Below are 25,550 nucleotides of genomic sequence, written 5' to 3'. Positions count from 1 at the left end.
CATTAATTAAATAAGATAGGCCCCATTCGCCTTTTTGCCAGCCGCTCTCTCTCCAAGCTACGCCAGTACGCGCCCCTACAGTCGGGGCTTGTCCCTCCCAATTCTATTACGCGCCGTCGCTTGCCAGCAGCGTTCGCTGCCTCGCTCCAAACGCCATTGAACACGCGGTCGGCTCGAGGAATGATGGGGCAGAGCCACGAGAAGAGGTGTGGCCTCGTCCAAGAGCCCTCGCGAACCTATCAGGGCTGAGGTGGGATGGCCTGGTAAGGGCGTGGCTGGAGCTTCCAGAGGGTTCGCTGGGCTTGCCCATATAAGCACGCACGAAAAGCCCTCTGAAGAACTGTGCAGGGAGCCATCATTGATTAAGGACCACGAGGGAGCTCGATTATTGAAAGGACTGCGCGAGGGGAGGCCGTTGTGAAAAGACTGCCGAGAGGACTGTGCGGGGAGAGCTCGACTGGTAAGGAATGCGCGGAGCGCACCTGGTGATTAATGATCTCGTTTGAAAGGCGCGTATGAACATTGAGAGAGAGAGAGAGAGAGAGAGAGAGAGAGAGAGAGAGAGAGAGAGAGAGAGAGAGAGAGAGAGAGAGAGGGGCAACAGGTGCACATATTACGTACGCAGCATCCCAGTCCCCCGCTATATCTAAAAGGTCCGGTCGTGCGCCAACGCCACGCGAAGCTGCCGGCCGTTCTTTGCCGCGGTACGAGTCAACACCCGGAGCCGGACTCGAGTGAACCTGGAGCCGGACGTCGATGCCTACCATCTGCCTGGACCCTTCTCCTCCTACCACTACCCTCCCGTGTAAGTCTGTTTGTTCGTCCTGGGGTTAAGTAAGACTGTATAGATAAGCTTGCCCTGTGTCCTTTTGCTCTTCTTCTTGTACATTCTTCCCCTTTCGTTTCCTCTTTCTTGGGTTATTGTACATAATTAATGAATCTTATTTGTTCTTCCCTTTACTCTGATTTCCTCTCATTCGATCGTTGGCGTCTTTTCTCAATTGAGTACCTGTGGCATGATTTGGCCAACCGCTCAGGATCGGGTTTAGTTCCTTTGTTAATGGCTCGGGCTTCGGATTGCTAAACCGCTCAGCAATTTCCATCATATCCATGGCCCGAGCGGAAATTATCTCCCTGCTTTGCGGTCGGATTGGCACGCAGGTATTTGGGACTCCATTGACCAATCACCCTGGCCAATCTCGACCGCGGAGGAGCGTCATAATTTCCAGGATCGGGGGGACGGCCAGCTTAAAAGACAAGGGGATTAACCCCCCCCCTTTGGTAAGGGGAGTGCCGACCCCCGAATCCGCAACAATATATATATATATATATATATATATATATATATATATATATATATATATATATTGTTGCGGATATGGGATTTACATCCATCCATATCCGCTTGTAAATATTCCTCTATTTCCTCCATACTTCCCAACTATCCCGATTCCCCCATTCCCTAGTCCCATTTTCTGTAAACAACACTCTGTAGACCCGACCTCCCCCTATTTCCCCCATTAAATGTCGCATCCAGGTCCACCGCATCTCACGTAGACAACTATAGGACATCTTGCTAGTTATTCTTAGTTTATGTCAGTTAAGGACTCGTTTCCATTAATTCTGACTCTTCGTTGTACCAGAATGCGATTGTATGGCACCGTTAGGAAGTTTAGGACCTCCCAATACCTCCCCGCAGCTCTTCCTCACGGTTCAGCAACAACAACAACAACAACAACAACAACAGCGGCGGCGGCGCGGGGAGTGTGCGTCCTCACTCTGGCTTGGTTGGTGGGGGGTGTTGGGAGGGCGCCAGGCCTTTCCAACGAGCCGCCATCGCACATGTGCTCGACGGGGTTACCAAGTAGGGGCTCGCTGTCAGCTCCTCGTCAAGGGCGGAGCCCGGTAACCCCCGCACCCAATAGAAGCGGCGGACCGATCCCATCTGGGGCGGAGCCAACGAGCCGAGGGCGTGTCACTCCCCGCTGAGCATGCGCAGGATGAGGGAGGTGACGTCAGATGCGCGCTGAGCTTGGAGAGAGGAGGACGCCACCTCCGAGCGCTGTGACACCTCCCCGCATCTCTGGACTGGACCACGCTTTATCCTGTCCCTGAGCCAAGGTGCACCTTGTGCTTTCGACTGCCTGTCCTTCCCTGCCATCAATCCCTGTGTAAGTCAGTCTTGTTCCGTTTGTCTGTGGTCTGTCGGGGATAAGATAAGACTGTAACTAAGTGCCCGTCTCTTCTGTGTCTTTACCTCATTACCTTGTAATCTACCCCTTTTCTCCACCACTAATTATATCCTCCTCCGGAGGTCTTGAGAACTGTACCCCTTGCGTCGTTTCATTTATCCCAGTCATTGTGTCCTTTCCCTCATTGATTTAGCGTAGCGCGATTTGGCCAACGTTCGAGTGGAATCGGGTGAGTTGGGGGTAATCGGGTAAACTGTGCGAACACGGCGGCCATTCCGCTCGGTCAAGCAACATCTTAAGCCGTGTCCGTAACAATTGGTGTCAGGAGTGGGATTGGACCCGAAGCGCGCTTCACGCACTCGAAATTATTAACGGTGAAATTTGTTTTGTTTTAAAATAAAAACCCGAATTTTGAAAGTCGCGCTATGGCAGATCAAGACCGCTGGGTTCCGGTAGAGGAGAGTGAGGCAGGGTCGATCCAGGACCAAATTGAGGGACAAGAGGAGAGCGAAGCAATGAGGGCGGCAGGTTCGCAAAATGGCGTCCTCGCGCACGAGGTTGCGGGCGCACAAGATGGCGTCCTCGCGCGCGTGGGTGTAGCAGTACCAAATTGCGCTGCGCCCGTGGTCGCGGCAGCCGAGCCAGAGATGCCAGAGTACATGCGAGTCTTTATGATTCAAATGATGGCAAAAATGGATGCTCAGGGGGAGCGATTGGAGGGCAGAATGGGGTCCAATAGCGAGAAATTGAGGGAGGACATGGGGGCCAATAGCCAACGGTTAGAACAAAGGATGGGGGCCCAGATCGGAGGGTTAGGGAGTAGAATAGAGGGATTAGACAATAGATTAGGGGAAATACAGGAGGGGTTAACGGGGGTGGAAAATAGAATGGCTGCCCAGGAGAATCAGATAGAGGGAGTGAAAAAGGGGTTAGAGGGGTTAGAAAACAGTATGGAAGGCAAATTGAGGGACATGAGGGACCAAGCGGAAAGGGAAGTTTAAAAAATGGGGCAGCAGATAGAGGGGGTCAGAATGGGGGTAGAAACTAAATTGGATGCTCACAGGGAGGAAATGGAGCAGATGAGGGTGGCATCTGGGCAGGAGATGCAAGTGATGGGAGAAGAGATCAGAAGAGGTGTGAGTGAGGAGGTCGGAGGAGTGCGCGAGAAGGTGAGGCACTGTAAGGAGCGCATGGAGAAGGAGGTGAGAAAGGGGACTGTAAAATTGCAAGGTGGTATAGAGGAGTTGACGCTGGGAGTAGAACAACTGACAGTGGGACAAAAGGAGTTGGGGGACCAGGTAAAGAAGAACACAGCGGTAATAGAGGGTTTAAAATCGACACAGAAGGAGATGAAAAAGGACGTAGGGGTAATTAAAAAAGAGTGTCAGACGGTACATGAGGACCTGACGAGGAAAATGAACAAGGTGGTAGAGGTGATGGAGGTTAAAGAGCGGGAGGTGCGGGAGCACATAGAAAAAAATAAGGTGGAGTTAGAGGAAGAACTTAAGGGGGCACATGAGGAGATGAAGGAGGTGAAGCAGAAATTAGAAGAAGTGGAAGAAGGGGTGAGCGAAATTAAGAAGCGACGGAGAGAGGATAAGAAAGAGATAAAGGAGGAAGTAAAAGAATTGGTCCAAAGTTTGTGTTCGGATCGTGATGATGTGCTCATTAACCGGATGAGGGATTCGCAGGTGATGGAGGAGAAGCGAAGAGAAAGAGGACCCGGTGTAAGTGGTGACCAATATGGTCGTGCGTGTGATGCGCCAGGTGATTTAATAAGCTTGGGGGTCGAGATGGACCCGGGTGTTCGTGAGAGGCCGTTGGTGAAGTGTGCGACAGGTCTGGTGTGCGAAAAAGGAGGTGTGCGAGAAAGTCCGACTCTGGGGTGTGTGAGGAAAAAGTGCGTGCCAAGGAGTGAGGGTGCTGTCGAGAGTGAGTCGGTCGTAGCGCGTGTGCGAGGGAGCACATGGAAGCGCGTAGTGAGGAGTGTTACGGAGGGTGTAAAGGGAGAATGCACGCCTGTGGTGAGTGTTACACTTACAGAGGATGTAACGGGAGAGGGTGCGCGAGAAAGATGTGTGACGGACAGGTGCATGGGGAAAGAGTGCGCTGTCAAAAGTAAGGAAGAATGCACGCCTGGGGTGAGTGTTACAGAGGGTGTGACGGGAGAGTGTGCGCAAGAGTGTGCGTGAGAAAGGTGTGTAACGGACGGGTGCATGAGGAAAGAGTGCGCTGTCGAGAGTAAGGGTGAGTGCGCTGTCAAGAGTGGAGGTGAGAGTAGTAAGAGTGACACGGAGCGTGAGTTGGTTGTGACAGGTGAGAAAGGAAGCACACCTGGAATGGTAGAGCGTGTGTGGGAATGCACGCTGGAATTGGTAGTGAGGCACGTGGTTGGGTGTGCGAGTGAAAGCACACCTGTGATTGTCATAGAGGAGGTGACCGAGGAAGGGGCGTGAAGAGGTGTGTTGGTGAGGTGTGCGAACAACGAATGTGTGCCAAAGTGTTCGGTGGTCAGGTGTGTGACCAAGGCTGTGAGTGGAATGAGTGTACCTGGGTGTGTTAGAGAAGGTACGACGAGGAGCATGGGAACAGCTGGATGTATGGGCAAGAAAGGGGTAGCGTATGCGTGTGAGCATGCAGGTGAGGCATCGACGGTAACCGAGTTAGCGGTTAGAACGACAGTTAGCCGAATCGGGCCCTCGGTGCGTGCCGGGCTTCGCGTGCCGCGAGAACCAGCGGGGATCCGAGCCACGGCGGGTTCGAAAGGACCGCCGTACGCGATCCACGCTGGGCCTCGCTTTGAACGGCCGCGTCCGTGCTCCACTAGGCGGAGCGGGCAGCCCGATAGGAAGGGTCGTCATGGCGACCACTTTTTGTTGAGGCATTCCGGCAGGTCGAGATCGGGCAATTGGATGGCTCCGCGCCGAGATGGTGCGTGGGACCTCGGCCCGGGTAAACCTCCTTCCCTGCACCGAGTGCCGGACGCATCCAGCCGCTGGCACAAAAACAACCCGCATTCATTGCTCGGCTGTACGAAGCCGAGCTTTAGAAGTGAATTGGCGCACCAAGAGGCATTAGTAAGAAGACTGTAATGACGAGGATAGTGTTTTGGCCCCGAAATTAGAAAAACAAAATTTGATGATTGGCAAAGGATTGGCAGTAATGATTGGCAGATGATGGGTAGTGATTGGCAAATTTTTGATTTGTTGAAATTTGATGTGCAAAATTGGTAGTGGGAGATGCCCGATGTGGTGGGATGGCAACTCTGTCATCCCTCACAAACTGTGGGGGCAGATGCGCTATAGTTTATGGGGTTTATGGCAGTGAAAACTAGCCCGGGTGGGTTAGGATATTGTGTGTAGGGACCTAGAAGATGACATTAGGTAACGTTAAGGTTAGTTAGTGACAAGGATACCTGTAGTGGGGACGCAGGTAGATTAGTATGGATGATAATGACGGGGGAGCGCAATAGTTTAAAGGGACGACTGGGAAGCGCAAGTTTCAGAGGGGAGTAGTTAGATGAGATGATGCTGTGTGAGAACTGGACAGGTGTGTGGAGCAGTGTATGAATAGTGAGTGTTGTGGATCAGCGCGAATGCGCTTGGGGGAGAGAAGGGTGCAGGCGGCACCAAGTATGAGAGCACAGGTGTGCAAGTACAGGTGTGTGGAATACATGGAGTATTGGAATGAGTGGTGTGGAGAGAGTTGGAGTAAGTGGTACGGAGTGGTGTGCATGGTGCGAAGGTGTGGATGGGGGAAGAGTGGACCCCTTTTCACGAGTACCCGGGGAGGGTAGTTTAAAGAATAGTTAGAAGGTATAGGTAAATTGTGGTTGGATATTGGCATTTGTGGTGCGGTTGCAGAATGGTATTGTGGATGGGTGCATTGGTGTGGTGAAATTGGCTGGTCGTGTGGCCTGTTAGTATGAGTGTGAATGGTTGGGCACTCCGCCACTGTTAGATGTCGGCCAGGTGAGGCCGCAGGTGGGCTCTGGGAGCCGTTAGTGTCAGTGGGTGCCTGCGGATCCCGGGTGTGGATCGGGCAGCCCGTGCCAGAGAGGGCACTGAGGGGGTGAGAGTGCGGGAGGGCCTTCCCCAGTTAGTTAGGTTAGGGTGAGGAGCAGGTGAGCTCGGTAGGCAACAACAGTGGTGGAGGTGTGCAGGTGGGCGGACCAGCTAGGAGCGTCACACGACCCAGCCACCGAAATTGTGCGGGGGCACCGAGTGATGAATCGGGGGAGTGAGACCCCAACTTGAGAAGCACCACAGTTTGGTCAATGGGAATTGGTTTTTAGAACCCATAGTGTAAGTTGGCCAATGGATTGGCAGGGAAAGACCCCGGGTAATGTAAAGTTGTTAAAGTCATTTAGGAAATAGTTAGGATTGATGAACCTGTCGCACCATACGCAGCCACTTACCTGAGGTGATGATGATGACTCCACACCTGTGTTCCTTTGTTCTGTGTTGCAGGAAAGGAGAATTGCTGTGTGGCTTTGTGAGACGCATCACGACGTGGATGAGACATTGGGGTGATTCCATCTCTCCCTCCTTAGGAGGGACTGATGATGAATTGGTGATGGCAAATTTTGATGTTGAGTTGGAGATGGCAGATTTTGATGAGAGTTGGAAATGGCAAATTTGATTGGTTAGGAGGGAGAGAAGACGAATTTGGTTTATGGGAGGAACGGGGAAGACAGTAGGGACGTTTGTGGATGTGTAAAGTAGATGTTTATGGGTAGTGTTGTGTTTTGTGGATACAGTAAGGGGTAAGGGAGGGGCAATGTAGGTTACCTGGTGGGGGGGGGGGGGCGTACGGTAGGAACGTACCTGTCTCACCTGGTTCCCATGTGCCCCCAGTGTGCATTACCTTATATTGCATGCACTTTTGCGCCCTTACCACCTTACTCACTTGTCTTATTTTTGTCTCCCACCTCCGAGGATCTGGCTTTGGGGCAGAGAGAGAGGAGAGAGAGGTGCTGGCTCCGCAGTTGTGGGCCTGTACTTCCGCTGCTTGCTGCCTGGATCGATACACCATATGGACCGCAATTTTTGTGGCCGCCCACCATGGACCGCAGTTCTTTTGCGGGCAAGCACCACCCGTTGATGGACCTCTGGGTCAACGTGGCACCTATGCCATACAGGTGAACCACTTATAGTTGGCCCCCCTGACGGCCACAATTTAGAAATGGACGCGGTCGGCGCCTTTCTTTATTCCTAAAGAAGCCAGAAGGCCAAGTGCACTCCATGAAGGCAAGACCAGCGGCAGAACATCGGCCGGCTGCGACACCACCGGTGACCATGGACACTTAATTGTGCATTTTTATGAACACTTTATTGGTGCACCGGATGGTGCTGACTGTGCATAATGGGGTGGTGCTTTTGGTGCTTGGACGGGGTGCTCTGCACATTATTAAAGGCCGTAGGGCCACAGGGCACTCGTGGGTTGGTGTATCGATGCTGGCATGCGTGCTCTCTCTATGCATAACATCTGCATGTGTTCCTCAAAGAACAGGTCCTGGATCGTAGTGTAAATATCAGTGTAGTCTTGTGTAAATGATGCTCCCTACCGGCTGTATGTTTAGTTTGAGGATGCTTTCCGCAATTCGGTTATCCTGTGGGTGTGTTTCTGTGAGGAGAAGGGTGCAACGTCGCAGGGGGAAATATTTACTCATTTGTGAACATCTGTAAAACTGTCGCACTCAGGGTTGAGTTAATAGTAGAGGGAACTACATCTGAGTGCCACACTAAAGTAGGTAAAAATGTATCGGGTCGGGACGCCCCGAGGTAGAGAAGGGTGCAATGTTGCGGATATGGGATTTACATCCATCCATATCCGCTTGTAAATATTCCCCTATTTCCTCCATACTTCCCAACTATCCCCAATCCCCCATTCCCTAGTCCCATTTTCTGTAAACAACACTCTGTAGACCCGACCTCCCCCTATTTCCTCCATTAAATGTCGCATCCAGGTCCACCGCATCTCACGTAGACAACTATAGGACATCTTGCTAGTTATTCTTAGTTTATGTCAGTTAAGGACTCGTTTCCATTAATTCTGACTCTTCGTTGCACCAGAATGTGATTGTATGGCACCGTTAGGAAGTTTAGGACCTCCCAATACCTCCCCGCAGCTCTTCCTCACGGTTCAGCAACAACAACAACAACAACAACAACAACAGCGGCGGCGGCGCGGGGAGTGTGCGTCCTCACTCCGGCTTGGTTGGTGGGGGGTGTTGGGAGGGTGCCAGGCCTTTCCAACGAGCCGCCATCGCACATGTGCTCGACGGGGTTACCAAGTAGGGGCTCGCTGTCAGCTCCTCGTCAAGGGCGGAGCCCGGTAACCCCCGCACCCAATAGAAGCGGCGGACCGATCCCATCTGGGGCGGAGCCAACGGGCCGAGGGCGTGTCACTCCCCGCTGAGCATGCACAGGAAGAGGGAGGTGACGTCAGATGCGCGCTGAGCTTGGAGAGAGAAGGACGCCACCTCCAAGCGCTGTGACACCTCCTCGCATCTCTGGACTGGACCGCGCTTTATCCTCTCCCTGAGCCAAGGTGCACCTTGTGCTATCGACTGCCTGTCCTTCCCTGCCATCAATCCCTGTGTAAGCAAGTCTTGTTCCGTTTGTCTGTGGTCTGTCGGGGATAAGATAAGACTGTAACTAAGTGCCCGTCTCTTCTGTGTCTTTACCTCATTACCTTGTAATCTACCCCTTTTCTCCACCACTAATTATATCCTCCTCCGGAGGTCTTGAGAACTGTACCCCTTGCGTCGTTTCATTTATCCCAGTCGTTGTGTCCTTTCCCTCATTGATTTAGCGTAGCGCGATTTGGCCAACGTTCGAGTGGAATCGGGTGAGTTGGGGGTAATCGGGTAAACTGTGCGAACACGGCGGCCATTCCGCTCGGTCAAGCAACATCTTAAGCCGTGTCCGTAACAATATATATATATATATATATATATATATATATATATATATATATATATATATATATATACACACAAACTAGCGATGTACCTGTGCTATGCATGGGTGGGAAGCCTAAAGCAAGCAAAACAATGCGGAAACGGTGAATGCTAAATCGTGGAACCAATAAATTCCACATTCCTGTGCCACCTTCAGTCGAACATCAAGCATGGACAGCATGGTCGTGATGGACTTGCATGAAAAACGTACCCATTTGAATGGTTCTATACCCAGTCAATGGCGAATCTGCATATGGCGAATGTCCCGGTTAGAAAGTAGAAACTATTCCTTCATTACGTCATTCATTTGAACTCAATATCTCTATTCTCATTCCAAACAGCATAACTCCAATCACAAATTAAATAGCATTAATATAAAAAATAAAATTTTACCAACACTCCACTCATGACAAAAGCAAGGATTTAAATCCGCGCTGACGTAACATCCGGATATGGAGCACTTCTGTGTGGTTGGAAATTCAAAATCACAATTGTATTCACTCAATTCCAAACAGCGTCATTCCAATAATAAATTGATAATACTAGTACCCGACTGCAAAGCCGCAATGAGCCGGCGAAGCCAAAGCCTCTTGCCACTATTTTACCCATCACTATGGCATCAGTAGGTTAGGTAGTTGGTAGTAGGTAGGTATAGTAGGTACCGTACCTACCGTAGTTCAAAATGACACCATTTGCATTCTGGATGAGATTAAAATTTATAAAATTTCCTTCTTGATTAATTCGGTGAATTCCGTCTCAACTTCGGATATTTCCGGCCGTGAAAAACTATCCCCTACGGCCGCGAGATTTCTAAAAAATCATTCTTATTCAATTTTAGAATATTTGACGCCGTTTTCAGCCTCTGAAACGGTAATAAGCTTTAAAAAAATATTTTTTCAAATGCTCGAATCTCATTGGTTCCGGTGTTTGGTGACGATTTTCGTTGAAGATAACCAGGGCCCGTGCGGGCCCGGGGAACGAGGTTGGTCTTAAAGTATTTTAATTACAAATTAGAGGTGCATAGGATTGTGAATCAAAAAAAGACAGGTGAAACAAACTCCTATTGAACTTTTTCGCAATTTTTTTATGCATACTTCCGCTTCCGGGAGATGGCGGCCTCCATTGAGTGATTTGGTTTTTGAAATATTTTTTCAAATGCTCGAATCTCATTGGTTTGGTGATGATTTTCGTTGAAGATAACCAGGGCCCGTGGGGGGCCCGGGGAACGAGGTTGGTCTTAAAGTATTTTAATTACAAATAAGAGGTGCATAAGATTGTGAATCAAACAAAGACGGTGAAACAAACTCCTATTGAACTTTTTCGCAATTGTTTATGCATACTTCCGCATCCGCAAGATGGCGGCCTCCATTGAGCGATTTGGTGCGTCAAAGCTTCGAAATTCTCAAGGGATCCAGCAAAATCTGGCTTTTCAACATAATACGACTAATACGTACGTGTTCATTCACAACACCGGCTTCGCCGGCTATAACAAAATACTGTGTTAAATGACGAATGTATTGAGATATCAAGCCAGCTCATTATCGTCGTGACTGTGTTCACTTGCGGATTCGGGGGAAGGTAGGGGGAGAAGGGGAAGGGAGGGGTGGGGGAGAAGGGGAAGGGAGGGGTGGGGGAGGAAGGAGTGGAAGGGGGTTCATATATATACATATATATATATATATATATATATATATATATATATATATATATACTGGTGGGTGAATGTGGCATTCATCTCGTTTCGGAGTTAAGTGTGATGACGACCAGGAAGAAGAAGAAGCCGTACTACCAACTTCTTACACTTCCGGAATTGTTTGATTTATTTGTATTCAAATGTCTGGTGATTGTTTTGCATTTATTTATGCTAATGTGTACTTGTACATAACTGTCATTAATTTTAAAAGGCATAGGCACTATCGAGCAATTTTTTTTTTTAACTCCAAAGAAAACAACGATTTAAAAATATATATATATATTTTTTGCCTAAAACACTTCCATTCACTCACTGCTGAACCTCTGAAAGTTTGACGAAGATCCATTCAGCCATCTGAGAAAAATGGCGACACACACACAGACATACATCTCTCTTATGTAATAGAAGATTATACATATACATATATACATTATATATATATGTGCTCCATTCTCAAATGTTGAACATCAAAAGAGACCGTAGGATTGAACCATTCAAATGGTCTTTGTATGACTTGGCCAGACTCGGAACAAGTCAGACCGCCCAGACTCAAAGCGGCCATTACTCACACTGCATTTGTACTTTAAAAAAAAACCAAGGTTCCACCGAGATTTGAACTCGGATCACTGGATTCAAAGTCCAGAGTGCTAACCATTACACCATGGAACCAACACACAATTCACTACAACGACCTTCCTCACCTTATATGAGGAGGGTTTGTTCTGCAGTTACCTATTTATGCTTGCCACGTGTGAGTGGGTAAGAGTGGGAATCGAACCCACACCACCACGTGCAGAAAGAAACAACTCTTGACGAAACAGGGAGTTGATGACACCGATTATTGTAAACGAAATCTGTCCCATCAGGTAAATGTGAATAATGCACGAAACATTAAAGGGGAACCCAAACGCTCAGATCACCTCGACGCTTCTATCCTTCGATACACTATAAAATAGTATGATGTGTCTTTTCCCGATTTGCGATTTATAAAGTTGGTAATTTTGCGATTAAAAGACGAATTCTTCTTCTTCTTCTTCTTCACGATTATTCGTGACGTCACACCATGATGTCAGCTGCCACTTCCATATTGTTTACGGCCGGGTTACATCGTTGCCATAAATTCGGCGAGGTTTGTCCGAAATACCATAGTGTGGATCGGGCCTACAAAATATTAGATTTTGTGAATTTTTGTTTTGTATTTATCAATTAATACAAGATCCCTAATAAACCGTCAATTGAAGGGAAAAACAAAACCTACCAATCTGGAGTGGACATGTGACCGGAATTTTCATCTGCACGACGAACATACTACCTCAATCTTATTCTGCACTAACAGCAGATTCGTCTGATTCCCGCTCAAAAGGCGCAAAACGATAAGGCTCCACATACCTTCAAAAGTGTTTCTATCACTACTTTTGTCTCCAATAGTTTCTTCACAATCCCACTGATCACTTTCAACATACTGAGAACCTAAAGAGTTTCTAATGATGGAGTAATCAGTATCGGAATCAGAGCTCGACCTGCACTGTTTCTCAATGTAAAACCGCCATTTGGATCAAAGTGAGATCGACACTCTCGAGATTTTTGCGACACTTTATAATTGGCAAAAAATTTCCCCTTCAAATTAGACCGTGATTAATGATTTTCAATGCTTTTCCGAAAAAAATTACGTTTGGGTTTCCATTTAACCTGAATAATATTGTTGCGGACTCGGGGGTCGGCGCTCCCCTTATAAGGGGGGGGGGGGGGGGTTAATCCCCTTGTCTTTTAAGCTGGCCATCCCCCAATCCTGGAAATTATGACGCTCCTCCCGGTCGGAATCAGCTAGGGTGATTGGTCAATGAAGTCCCAAATACCTACGTACTAACCCCGACCGCGAGCAGGGAAATAACTCCCACTCAAACCACGGATAAGATGGAATATTGCCGAGCGGTTAGCAATCCGCGATCCGAGCTGTTAACAAATGAAACTAAACCCGATCCTGAGCGGTTTCCAAATCATGCCACAGGTACTCAATTGAAAGAAAGGACGGAGGCGATCGAATGAGAGGAAACCAGAGTAAGGGAAGAACAAAGAGTGTGTTTATTAATTATATACAAAAAAACCCAAAAGAAGAGGAAATGAAAGCAATATACAGAGCAAAAGGACACAGGGCAAGCTTAACTATACAGTCTTACTTACAACCCCGGACAAACAGGCAGACTCACACGGGATGGCAGTGGTAGGAGGAGAAGTTCCAAGCAGATGGTTCCAGGCTCCGGGTCCACAGCGAAGAATGGCAGGCAGCTTGTGTCGTTGGTGCGCAACCGGACCTTATTGATTTAGTGGGGGACTGTGATGCGGCGTACGTAATATGTGTGCCAACTCTCTCTCTCGCAATGTTCGTATCAGAGGGTACCCTCAGAGTTCTGTGAACAATGGCTTGTGGCGCAGTTCGTTACGAAAGGAGGTCGTACAATGCAATCGAGCTCTCCCCGTGCAGATTTTTTCCAGCAGCAACGGTCCCCTGCGCAGATCTCTCTATAGCGTTACAATCGATGGCTCCCTCGCGCAGATGTCTCTGTACAATAAGCAAGGAGTCTGTGGCACCGTTCTCAGTCTCTCTCCTCTCTTGCGCTTATATAACGCGCTCCAATATCACTCCACGCTCCGCCAGGCCACACCCGTCGGTCAGATTACATCAGCCCTGGTTGGCTGGTGGGGGCTTACTGGCCACGCCCTGATGGTGAGTTGACGTGGCCACAACTCGTTCTTGGCGCTCCGCCCCCTTCTTCTCCAAGCTTGACAGCGTGCGTAATGGCATTTGGAGCGAGCGCTGAGGCGGCTGCGGCTGGCAGAGGCGCGTAATACAATTTGGAGAGAGAGGCTGGCAAAATGGACGGAATGGGGCCTATCTTATTTAATTAATGCAACGCAGATGCAACTATTGGGAACACAGCCTTATCTGAAACACATATTAAGGAAATAACTAAAGTCCTATGGTGACCTACGTGTTGCATATGGCCTAACTATGGGTGCGACCTTATTAAATGCTGGGATACTTACAAGAGTTATTATTTACAAGTATTTACAAGTGAGGGGTTCTCAAAACCGCAACACTGCACCCTCCTCTCCTCCAGGCCCATCCCGGGCCAAAACAACTTTAACTTAGTGTGACACTTAGGTGTGGTTACCCTCTACTTTTAACCTCACCCTGAGTGCGACAGTTTTAAAACTAAATATGTCCTGCCTGCTGCGTTGCATTCTACCTAACAGACTCATTCCCACAAACTAACCGAATTGCGGAATGGTCTTGAAACTAAACATTTAACCGGTGGGGAGCATGTTATTTACAAAGACACTACTATTTTGATTATTTACAACTACACCCAGGACCTGTCTTTGGTGGGAACAAAAGCAGAAACTTTTGAAAAGTGGAAGATCATTGCCATGCACTGCACTGATACACCATACCATATGCACCAACAAAACAAAATGCATGAAAAGCACCACAAAGCACCAAAGAGCACCAAAAAGCACCATAACAAAAGAAAATGCACCAAACACATTTCAAAACAATAATAATGGCGTCTTGTGATGTCTTCTCTGCTCCTCTGCTGGGCTGGCTGCTGGGCCGCTGGTTCTGGCTGCCTTCTTACTTGCCGTCTATTTAATAATTAAAAAGGGCACACACCGCGTCCGCTTTTTATTTATGGCCAGCAGGGCCAACTGAGGTGGTCCACCTGCTGGGCATAGGTGCCACCTTAACCGTGGTCCGCAAGCAAGAGGCTGCTGGCAGCAATGGTCGTTCCCAGCAGAGATGCCAGGCCACAGTACGTGTGGTCCAAAGTGGTGCCAGGCCACAGAACGGGTGGTCCATATGTGGTGCCAGTGTGGTCCATATGGTGCATCAGTGCAGGCCGGGGGCAGCGAAGGTGCGGGCACACAGCTGCGGCCACCTGCGCACTCCCCCCGGGCCCAACAAAACAAGTCCATGAGTGGGGGAAGGAGGACAAGCAAATCAGCGGGGCAAGGGCACAAGGGTACACATTGATACAAGGTGATGCAGCATGAAGGGCGTGGGAGAGCGAGCGGAGAAAGCTCGTCCCTATCCGTACGTCACCCCCCATGTCACTTTTTCTACCCTTGCCCCTACCCCGTATTTACACAATCTACACATTTACAAATTCGTCGCTACTGTCACGTCCCCCATATCTCCCCTAAACCAAATTCGTCATCAATCCCTCCTAAGGAGGGAAGAGATGGAATCCCAACAATGTCACCCCCACGTCATGATGCGTCTTTCAACCAACCAAACATTTGCTCAAAAATCTGGTGTGGAGTTTTATCGACAGAACGATGTTGTATCGAGACCAGAATCCCACTCGGTTGACAGTCACACTGCCAAAGATAGGCAAAAGTGTCCTCAAGAGGGGGCTGGGAAATCAAGAGGCGGCTGGGGTCCAGATATGAAATCTTTCCTCTTCTCCAATGGCTTGACTTCCTCTCCAGTCGTAGTCAACATGTGGCCCTGAATGGGTTTCTCTCATCTCCTCTTCCTGTTCAGGCTGGAGTTCCCCAAGGCAGTGTTCTGGGCCCAGTGCTTTTTCTGGTCTTCATCAATGATCTCTCTGACTCTCTTGGAAATCCTCTCTATCTCTTTGCTGATGACTCTCCTCTCTGTCGCTCCATTCCTCATCCCTCATATCGGCAGTCTGCAGCCTCCTCACTCTCTGCGGACCTGGACAAAATCACAGACTGGGCAAACAAGTGGAACATGTCTTTCAATCCTGACAAATCTCACACTCCTACGATGTCTGTCCGAAAAGACCGACTGGACAACCCTCCCATCCACTTTCTGAATAATCCTCTCCAAGAAGTTCTGTCACTCAAGCTTTTGGATCTGTTCTGTTCTGTCAGTCACTATCTGCCATGATCTTTCCAGGGAAAACCACATTTCAAATGTGGCCTCCAAAGCCAGCCGCCGACTGGGCATCCTCCATCGTGCGAAGTCCTTCCTTGGCACACCTGAGCTCCTCACCACATACAAGGCTTTCATCCGCAGCTCAATGGAATACTGCTCTCCCCTCTGGGCTGGTGCTTCTGCCTCACACCTAGCTCATATTCACGCTGTTGAAACCAAAGTGTTCAGAATCATTGGAATCTCCCGCGATGAAGCTAACTCCAAGGGCCTTTCACTCACTCACCGCAGGCAGGTTGGTGGTCTTTCCGTCTTCTACCGACTTCTACTCTTGCCCCCCCCCCCCCCCAGCTCTGTCTGGGCTCTGTCCCCCAAATATTCCTACAGGTCGCACAAGATCTGCCTGCAACCCTCTTATGGTTAAACTGCCAAAATCAAGACTCTCTGCTCACCTTCACTCCTTCATTCCTCTTTTCTCCCGCCTCTGAAACAAACTCCCTCACTCTCTTCAATCCCACTCCACCCTCCAGGTCTTTAAAACAGCTGTTCACCACCATCTCTTATCTTCCCCCATCCAAAACCTTGATCTTTTCTATCCCCGCTAATTTCACCCCAAATCCACTTTTTTGAAATACCAACTTCTGTCCTGGAAGTCCTTGTTGTCCTCGTGTTTTATACTTCTCCCACCCCCCCCCCCCCTTCCCACGCCTCCTCCCCGAAGCCCTCTCCCTCCCACACATCTCCCTGCTCTCAAATGTTATGTTTGTGTGCTTCCCCTTCTCTCTCCATCTTGTCTTCCACTCCCTCTTTTTATATATTTTGTTTGGTTGATTTGTTTGTGAAATAAATGTAAGCTCTTTCCCAAGCCTCGATTCAGTATACAAAAAAAAAGGAAAAAAAAAACAAACAAAAAAACTTGTTTGTTGGTAACAATTGGTGTGGTTTCACCATTAATCTTTGACACACAGAATCACACATCTTTCTGCCGTGACTCCTATCGGGGCTCGGAGGTACACCGTGACCGGGGTTTGGGGAGGAGCACGTAACAATATATACAAATACAAAAATATATATATGAATACAAAATATTAAATTCAATTATTGGAGTACATATAAGGAAGAAAGTGAAGATCGACGAAATGCAGTTTGGATTCATGTCAGGAAGAGGACCGACAGACACGCTTTTTATTCTGAGGCAGTTGCAGGAGAAGTACATGGAGAAGAGGAAGAAGTTGTTTCTTGCGTTTGTTGATCTGGAGAAAGCATTCAATAGTGTTCCACGTGAAGTAGTGACATGGGCATTGAGGAAGTTAGGAGTGGAGGAATGGTTGATCAGAGTGGTGATGGCAATGTACAAAAGAGCGTGCACAGCTGTAAGGACGAAGGACGAGAACAGTGGTGAGTTTGAGGTGAAGGTGGGAGTGCATCAGGGGTCGGTACTAAGTCCACTACTATTTGTAGCTGTGATGGAGGTGCTGGCTCAGAACGAAAAGGAGGGCTTACCGTGGGAGTTGTTGTATGCAGACGATCTGGTGTTGATTGCGGAAAGTATGGATGGACTGAAGGAAAAGATGAACAAGTGGAAGGAGGTATGGAGACAAAAGGTCTGAAGGTGAATATCGGAAAAACGAAGGTGATGGCAAGTGGTAAAGCATGTGGTGAGGTAGAAAGAAATGGGAAGTGGCCTTGTGCTGTGTGCAAGAAAGGGTGTCGGAGTCAACTCCATTCAATGTACAATGTGCGCTGAGTGGGTTCATCCAAAATGTAGTGGTCTGAGAGGGTCATTAACCAGTGTGGCAGCGACATTCCAGTGTAAGGTGTGCACAGAGGGAGCTGCAAATGGAGGTAATGTTGAGTTGGATCTTGGAGACAGCGTGAAGCTGGAAGGCCTGAAAACATTTTGTTACCTCGGAGACATGCTGAATGGAGAAGGTGGATCAGACTCCGCAACGGTTGCCAGAGTGAGATGTGCATGGAAGAAGTTTCGGGAACTGAGTGGCATGCTGATGATGAGGGGAGTGTCGTTGAAGCTGAAGGGAAAGGTGTATGCTGCATGTGTTTTGATTTTGTTTTGATTGTTTTGATTTGTTTTGTTTTGTGTTTTGATTTTTGGGAGCGAGACATGGGTAATGAACGTAGAGCAGCAACGAAGTCTGGAAATGGTGGAAATGTGAATGGTTCGGTGGATGTGCAGAGTATCGTTGAGAGAGAGGAAGACAAATGATGAATTGCGAAAGATGATGGGAATAGAGCCTGTGATTGATGCTGTGAAGAGGAACAGGTTGAGATGGTTTGGTCATGTGTTGAGGAAGGATGAAAGTGACTGGTTGAGAAGAGTGATGGAAATGAATGTAGAAGGAAGTAGAGGATGGGGAAGACCGAGAAAGACTTGGCTAAAGATGGTGGAAGAAGAAATGCGGCAAGGGGGTTAACAAGGGGAGATGCAGAAAATAGGGCAAAATGGTGAAGATTGTCATGGGGACCGCAAGGCTAACCCCCCCTCTGGCAGGGAAAATGACCTTAAAATGCCTGTTGATGTTGTTGTTGTATATAAACATATATATATACATATATACATATACATAATTTTACACACACTAACACTGCAAAACACAATAACAAACTAACACTGCATTATAATTATAATTGAAAAATTCTACAGGTGGAGGTGCACCAATGGTGAAAATTTTCTGTCAATCGGACCAACTGTTGCAGAGAAAAATAATATTTATTCTGTGCGCAAAAAGAAACAAACAGACAGACAGATGAAAAATCGGTCAGAGGCCGAGGACTTGCCGGAATTTACTTTTTTATCGGCCATTTAGGACAAATATGGCGGCCGAACCATGTGACCGATGACGTCATCATTAACATATTTTATTCCCCATGGAGAGTTCTTTACAATGAGGCATGTCTCGATTTTTTCTATTCAGCACTTTTGGAGATATAGAGGTGCTAATTTTTTGGGTTTTTCCAAGATGGTGGCCGAAGCACGTGACCGATGACGTCATCATTAACATATTTTATTCCCCATGGAGAGTTCTTTACAATGAGCCATGTCTCAATTTTTTCTATTCAGCACTTTTGGAGATATGGAGGTGCTAAATATTTTCAGTTTTTCCAAGATGGCGGCCGAACCACGTATCCTATGACGTCATCATTAACATATTTTATTCCCCATGGAGAGTTCTTTACAATGAGCCATGTCTCAATTTTTTCTATTCAGCACTTTCGGAGATATGGAGGTGCAAAGTTTTTCTGTTTTTCCAAGATGGCGGCCGAACCACGTGACTGATGACTTCATCCTTAACATATTGTATTCCCCATGGAGAGTTCTTTACAATGAGCCATATCTCAATTTTTTCTATTCAGCACTTTCGGAGATATGGAGGTGCAAATTTTTTCGGTTTTTCCAAGATGGCGGCCGAACCACGTGACTGATGACGTCATCAATTGGGCACAGTCTCTTCCAGGGGAAGACAAATACGTGTGCAAAGTTTGGCGATTCTACGTGCAACAGTGTAGATGTAGTGCTGCAAACAGACAAACAGACAGACAGACAAATGAAAAATCGGTCAGAGACCGAGGACTTGCCGGAATTTACTTTTTTATCGGCCATTTAGGACAAATATGGCGGCCGAACCACGTGACCGATGATGTCATCATGAACATATTTTATTCCCCATGGAGAGTTCTTTACAATGAGCCATGTCTCAATCTTTTATATTGAGCATTTTCGGAGATATGGAAGTGCTAAGTTTTTCGGTTTTCCCAAGATGGCGGCCGAACCACGTGACCTATGACGTCATCATTAACATATTTTATTCCCCATGGAGAGTTCTTTACAATGAGCCATGTCTCAATTTATTATATTGAGCACTTTCGGAGATATGGAGGTGCAACTTTTTCGCTTTTTCCAAGATGGCGGCCGAAGCAGGTGACTGATGGCGTCATCATTAACATATTTTATTCCCCATGGAGAGTTCTTTACAATGAGTCATGTCTCAATTTTTTCTATTCAGTACTTTCAGAGATATGGAGGTGCAAAGTTTTGCCGTTTTTCCAAGATGGCGGCCGACCACGTGACTGATGACGTCATCATTAACACATTTTATTCCCCATGGAGAGTTCTTCACAATGAGCCATGTCTCAATTTTTTCTGTTCAGTACTTTCGGAGATATGGAGGTGCAACTTTTTCGCTTTTTCCAAGATGGCGGCCGACCACGTGACTGATGACGTCATCATTAACACATTTTATTCCCCATGGAGAGTTCTTTACAATGAGCCATGTCTCAATTTTTTCTATTCAGTACTTTCAGAGATATGGAGGTGCAAACTTTTGCCGTTTTTCCAAGATGGCGGCCGACCACGTGACTGATGACGTCATCATTAACACATTTTATTCCCCATGGAGAGTTCTTCACAATGAGCCATGTCTCAATTTTTTCTGTTCAGTACTTTCGGAGATATAGCGGTGCAAATTATTTCGGTTTTTCCAAGATGGCCGCCGAAACACGTGACCGATGACGTCATAAATTGGGCACAGTCTATTCCAGGGCAAGACGAATATGTGTGCAAAGTTTGGCGATTCTCCGTGCAACGGTGTAGACGCAGTGCTGCAAACAGACAGACAGACAGACAGACAAACAGACAGACAGACAGACAGACAAACGAACAGATCAACATACTTGCCGGAATTTTTTCCGGCAAGTAACAAACGGAATCAAATGCAATAACCTCTCCTCTGGCGAGGGTAATATTAAATGATTGACATTGCGTAGTTTCCTCGTTAATTGGATTGACAGACAGATCTGCAGACAGACACAGATACAAAGTGAACCAAGTGCAATGAACCTCGCTTTACGCTTCATGAACGGGGTATTAAAATGAAACAAACTTGGACATATTATAATTATTCAGGTTAAGGTTCGTGCATTATTCACATTTACCTGATGGGACAGATGTCGTTTCAATAACCGGTGTTGTCAGCTCCCTGTTTAGTCAAGAGTTGTTTGTGTCCGCACAGGGTGGTTTGGGTTGGATTCGACCTCACACCACCTCACACGTGACAAGCAGAAGCAGGTAAAAGTTTTCGAAATTACTTAACCTTGTGTGTTGGCCCCATGGTGTAATGGTTAGCACTCTGGACTTTGAATCCAGTGATCCGAGTTCAAATCTCGGTGGGACCTTGTTTTTTTCTTAAAGCAGAATTGGAGAATCAGTCATGGCTGCTTTGAGTCTGGAAGGTCGATGGTTCGAGTCTGGCCAAGCAAGTCATACAAACACCTTTTAAATGCTTCATGTTTCGGCTTCTTTTGAAGCTCAACTTTTGAGAATGGAGCACACATATTCAAATGTTTATATAAGTATATATATATAATAAGATACATCGCTATACATAAAAAATATACATATACATACAGTATATATACGGATTTCCTGTGTCAAAACCAAGATCCAGGCTTTCAAGTTTTCTGCTGTCTTGTCTGTACCTGTTTGTGGCGAAGATGTTGAGGTCACGAAGAGATTAATTTACCTTGGAAGTGTTATTCATGTTTTGAGCCAGAGGTTGATCGGCGTCTGGGTCGGGCCTGGGGAGTCATGGATTCACTGGATCATGGGGTGTGGCGCTGTCGGTATCTATGCAGGAGGACGAAAGTCGGAGTTTTTAAGTCCTTTTTGCTTCCAGTCTTGCTCTATGGATGTGAGACTTGGACCCTTACCAAGGGCCAGAGAATGAGACTTAACTCCTTTTGGAAACACGTCTTGAAGGAGCTGCGCTCCAACGCGAGTCGAAAGAATTGACGCGACGAAAGACGGAATTCGTCCGAGTTGCTTCATTGAAACAAAACAGCTCAGGTATTCTGACAAGCCCGTTTATCGGGCAGCAATATATATACACATTTATGCAGGGGCGTTTGCCCGGGAAAACCGAGACCGGGCATGCCCGGGTGTCAAGGGCGAGTCCTGGAAAGGCGAGTCTGGACATGCCCGGGCGTCCTGGACGCGGCCTGGCAAGTCGAGGCTGGGCGTGCCCGAGCGCTCTGGGCGAGCCCTGGAAAGGCGAGAGCGGGCATGCCCGGACGCTCTGGGCGAGCCCTGGAAAGGCGAGTCTGGACATGCCCGGGCGTCCTGGACGCGGCCTGGCAAGTCGAGGCTGGGCGTGCCCGGGCGCTCTGGGCGAGCCCTGGAAAGGCGAGAGCGGGCATGCCCGGGAAAGACGAGACCGGGCGTGCCCGGGAGGTTCGGGCGTGCCCGGGAACAGTGAGTCCGGGCATGCCCAGGAGAGGTGCGTCTGGGCCCGTCCGGACGAGCCCGGCATGGCGATCGCGCCCTGGCCGCGTCCTGGCAGGTGCAAGGCGATTGTGTACATTCAGCGGGAACCGCTACACACGCCCCTCCAGAATCGACCTGCACCGGCAGGGTCAATTTAAGGGGGGTCCGGATGACCCGGCCGAAGCGACCCCTGGAGGGTCGTGGGGGGGGGGGGGGGTCCGATCTGGTGGTGGGTGGTCGAGCGGGGGGAAATGTGGACGGGCGGCAGCCTCGCTGCGGAGGAAGGGCCAAACGTGGTGGTTGGTCGACGTCCACGTGCGCCGGTTTGAGGCGGTCCACAGAGATCCGGTCCGACCGGCCGCCGACGTCGACGACGAAGGACTTGTCGCCCCGTCGCAGGACCCGGAAGGGCCCGTCGTATGGCGGCCGGAGTGGCCCCCGGTGCGCATCATGACGCACAAAGACGTACTCCGCTGTGCGAAGCGCCGGGGGGACGTAGGACTGGGGGCCACCGTGGCGGCACGTTGGCACGGGGGCAAATCGTCGGGCGGCCTCCTGGAGGTCCGAGCGCTGGTGTGCGGCGGACCAGGGACTGGTAGCGTCGGGCACGAACTCGCCCGGGACGCGGAGCGGCTGGCCGTAGACGAGCTCGGCGGCGGACACCCGGAGGTCCTCCTTGGGGGCCGTGCGGAGGCCCAAAAGGACCCACGGCAGCCGGTCGGTCCAACCGTCGTCCTGAAGGCCGGCCATGAGTGCGGCCTTCATGGAGCGGTGAAACCGCTCGCACAACCCGTTGGCTTGGGGGTGGTAGGCTGTGGTGCGGTGCAGCGTGACCCCCAACGAGCGGGCGACCGCGCCCCAAAGTTCGGACGTGAACTGTGGGCCGCGGTCGGACGAGATGTCCGCCGGTGTGCCGAAGCGCACGACCCAGGTGGCGATAAACGCCTGCAACACGTCGGCGGTGGTGGTGGAGGTGAGGGGCACGGCCTCCGGCCACCTGGTGGTCCTGTCCACCATGGTGAGCAGGTGGGTGAACCCCCGCGATGGGGGCAGGGGACCCACCAGGTCCACGTGGACGTGGTCGAAACGCCGTGCAGGCACGGTGAAAGGGGCTAGCGGGGCCTGGGTGTGGCGGTGGACCTTGGCCCGCTGGCAGGCCGTGCAGGTGTTGGCCCAGTCGCGGACGTTCCGTCGAAGGCCGTGCCAGACGAAACGCGCCGACACCAGCTTCTGAGAAGCTTTCCGGCCCGGGTGAGAAAGGCCGTGGATGGAGGCGAAGATGCGGCGCTGCCAGGAAACGGGCACGATGGGGCGAGGCTGGCCCTGGGAGACGTCGCAGAGCAGGACGGTGCCCGCGAAGGGGATGTCGGCCAGGCGGAGGCCCGTGTCCGCTGCCCGGACGGCCTGCACCGAGGTGTCGGTGGTCTGGTCGGCCGCCATGAGCGCGAAGTCCATGCCGAGGTGGACCGCGTTCGCGCTGGCCTGAGAAAGACAGTCGGCCACGGCGTTGTCTTTGCCGGCGACGTGCCGGATGTCCATGGTGAATTCCGACACGGCGGAGAGGTGGCGCTGCTGGCGGGCCGACAACGGCTCCGTGACTTTGGCCATTGCGTAGACCAACGGCTAGTGGTCGACGAAAGCCGTGAACGGGCGGCCCTCCAGGAGGTGTCGGAAATGGCGAACGGCCAGGAATAGACCGAGCAGCTCGCGGTCGAACGTGCTGTATTTTAACGCGTTCGGCCGGAGTTGCCGGCTGAAAAAAGCGAGTGGCTGCCAAACCCCGTCCACCCATTGCTCATGGACGGCGCCCACCGCGTAGTTGGAGGTGTCCGTAGTGAGGGTGATGGGCGCGTTGAGCACCGGGTGAGCCAGCAGCGTTGCGTCGGCGAGGGCCCGTTTTGCGCTCGCGAAGGCCGCGTCCATGGCCGCGGACCAAACGATGTCATGCTTGGCCGGCTTGCCCCGGAGGGCCTCGTAAAGGGGCCGCATGAGCTGAGCAGCACGGGGCACGAATCGGTGATAAAAATTCACCATGCCGAGGAACTCTTGTAGGGCCTTGATGGAACGGGGACGCGGGAACGTGGTGATGGCCTCGACCTTGGTCGGCAGCGGCACGGCCCCGGTTTTGGTGATGCGGTGGCCCAAAAAGTCAACGGTCATCGTGCCGAAGTGGCATTTGGCCGGGTTGACAATTAAGCCGTGCTCGCTGAGGCGACCGAACGGTGTTCGGAGGTGGAGGAGGTGCTCGGCGCGGGACGTGCTGGCGACGAGGATGTCGTCCAGATAGACGAAAAGAAATGGCAGGTTGCACAGCACGCCGTCCATTAAGCGCTGGAACGCCTGGGCCGCATTCTTGAGGCCAAACGGCATCCTCAAAAATTCGAACAGGCCGAATGGCGTGATGACGGCCGTCTTCGGGACGTCGGCCGCCCGGACAGGTACCTGGTGGTATCCCCATATCAGGTCAATTTTGGAAAATATGACCCGTCCCTCCAACCGGGCGGAAAAGTCCTGGATGTGCGGGATCGGGTACCTGTCGGGGGTGGTATCGTCGTTGAGGCGGCGGTAGTCGCCACACGGGCGCCATCCACCCCCCGGCTTTGGCACGATGTGCAGTGGTGAGGCCCACGCGCTATTGGAGCGCCGCACAATGCCGAGGTGATCCATCGCGTCGAACTCGGCCTTTGCCATGGCGAGCTTGGCCGGGTCGAGGCGGCAGGCCCTGGCGTAGACCGGCGGGCCCGTAGTGGGTATGTGGTGCTCGATCCCATGCCGCACTGCGACGGCCGAAAACGTCGGCCGCGTGAGGGCCGGGAATTCCGCGAGCAGGCGAGCGAACTCGTTCGCCGTCGGGAGGGCGCACGCCAGTTCGGTCGGCGTGGAGCTGCTCATCGTGCACGCCAGGGAGCTGAAGGTCTCGGCATTGACAAGGCAACGTCGTTTGACGTCGACCAGCAGCCCGTGCGCGCAGAGGAAGTCGGCGCCCAGCAAAGCCATGGGGACGCAGGCGGTCACAAAGGTCCACTGAAAGCGCTGGCTGCCGAAGCAGAGGGTGACGTCGCGCGGGCCGAAAGTGCGTATGGCCGAGCCATTAGCAGCGACAAAGAGGGGCCGCAAACGGCGTCCCGCCTGTCCTGCTCGGAGGCGGGTATGACGCTCAGTTGGGTGCCGGTGTCACAAAGGAAACGCCGCCCGGACGCTTTGTCCCGAATAAAAAGCAAGTTGCCCGAGTGGCCGGCGCTCATGGCTGGGAATGAACGCCGGCCCGTCCGTTTCCCGACTTGCCGAAAGTGCACGGGGGTCGGCACGTCCGAGCCTTGTGTCCGAACCTGGCATGGTAATAACACCACGCCTGGTCAGGTGGAGGCCCCGGCCGTCGTGTCGGAAGCGGTCGGCGCGGCGTGGCGGCCGCCAGTTGCACCGGCAGTTCGGCCTCCAACCGCGCAGGGCGCCCGGGCGTCGTGGGCGTCGCCTCGGACGGCGGCAGGCTCCAGGTAGCCACGCCGATGTGTTGGCCCGCCGAG

The 25,550-nt window shown here is 50.6% G+C and overlaps 2 non-coding genes across 2 annotated transcripts; one reads left to right on the top strand and one right to left on the bottom strand.

Moving 5' to 3' along the window:
- Positions 1-11,446: 11,446 nt before the first annotated feature.
- Positions 11,447-11,518, bottom strand: TRNAQ-UUG (transfer RNA glutamine (anticodon UUG)). The gene has a single exon. It is a non-coding gene; the product is annotated as a tRNA-Gln (tRNA).
- Positions 11,519-20,867: 9,349 nt separating this feature from the next.
- TRNAQ-UUG (transfer RNA glutamine (anticodon UUG)) lies at positions 20,868-20,939 on the top strand. Its single transcript has one exon. It is a non-coding gene; the product is annotated as a tRNA-Gln (tRNA).
- Positions 20,940-25,550: the final 4,611 nt, after the last annotated feature.

This window comes from Myxine glutinosa, chromosome 11, assembly GCF_964187855.1.
Source record: "Myxine glutinosa chromosome 11, kmMyxGlut1.1, whole genome shotgun sequence".
Lineage (NCBI taxonomy): Eukaryota > Metazoa > Chordata > Myxini > Myxiniformes > Myxinidae > Myxine > Myxine glutinosa.
This window is presented reverse-complemented; position numbering and strand designations above follow the sequence as displayed.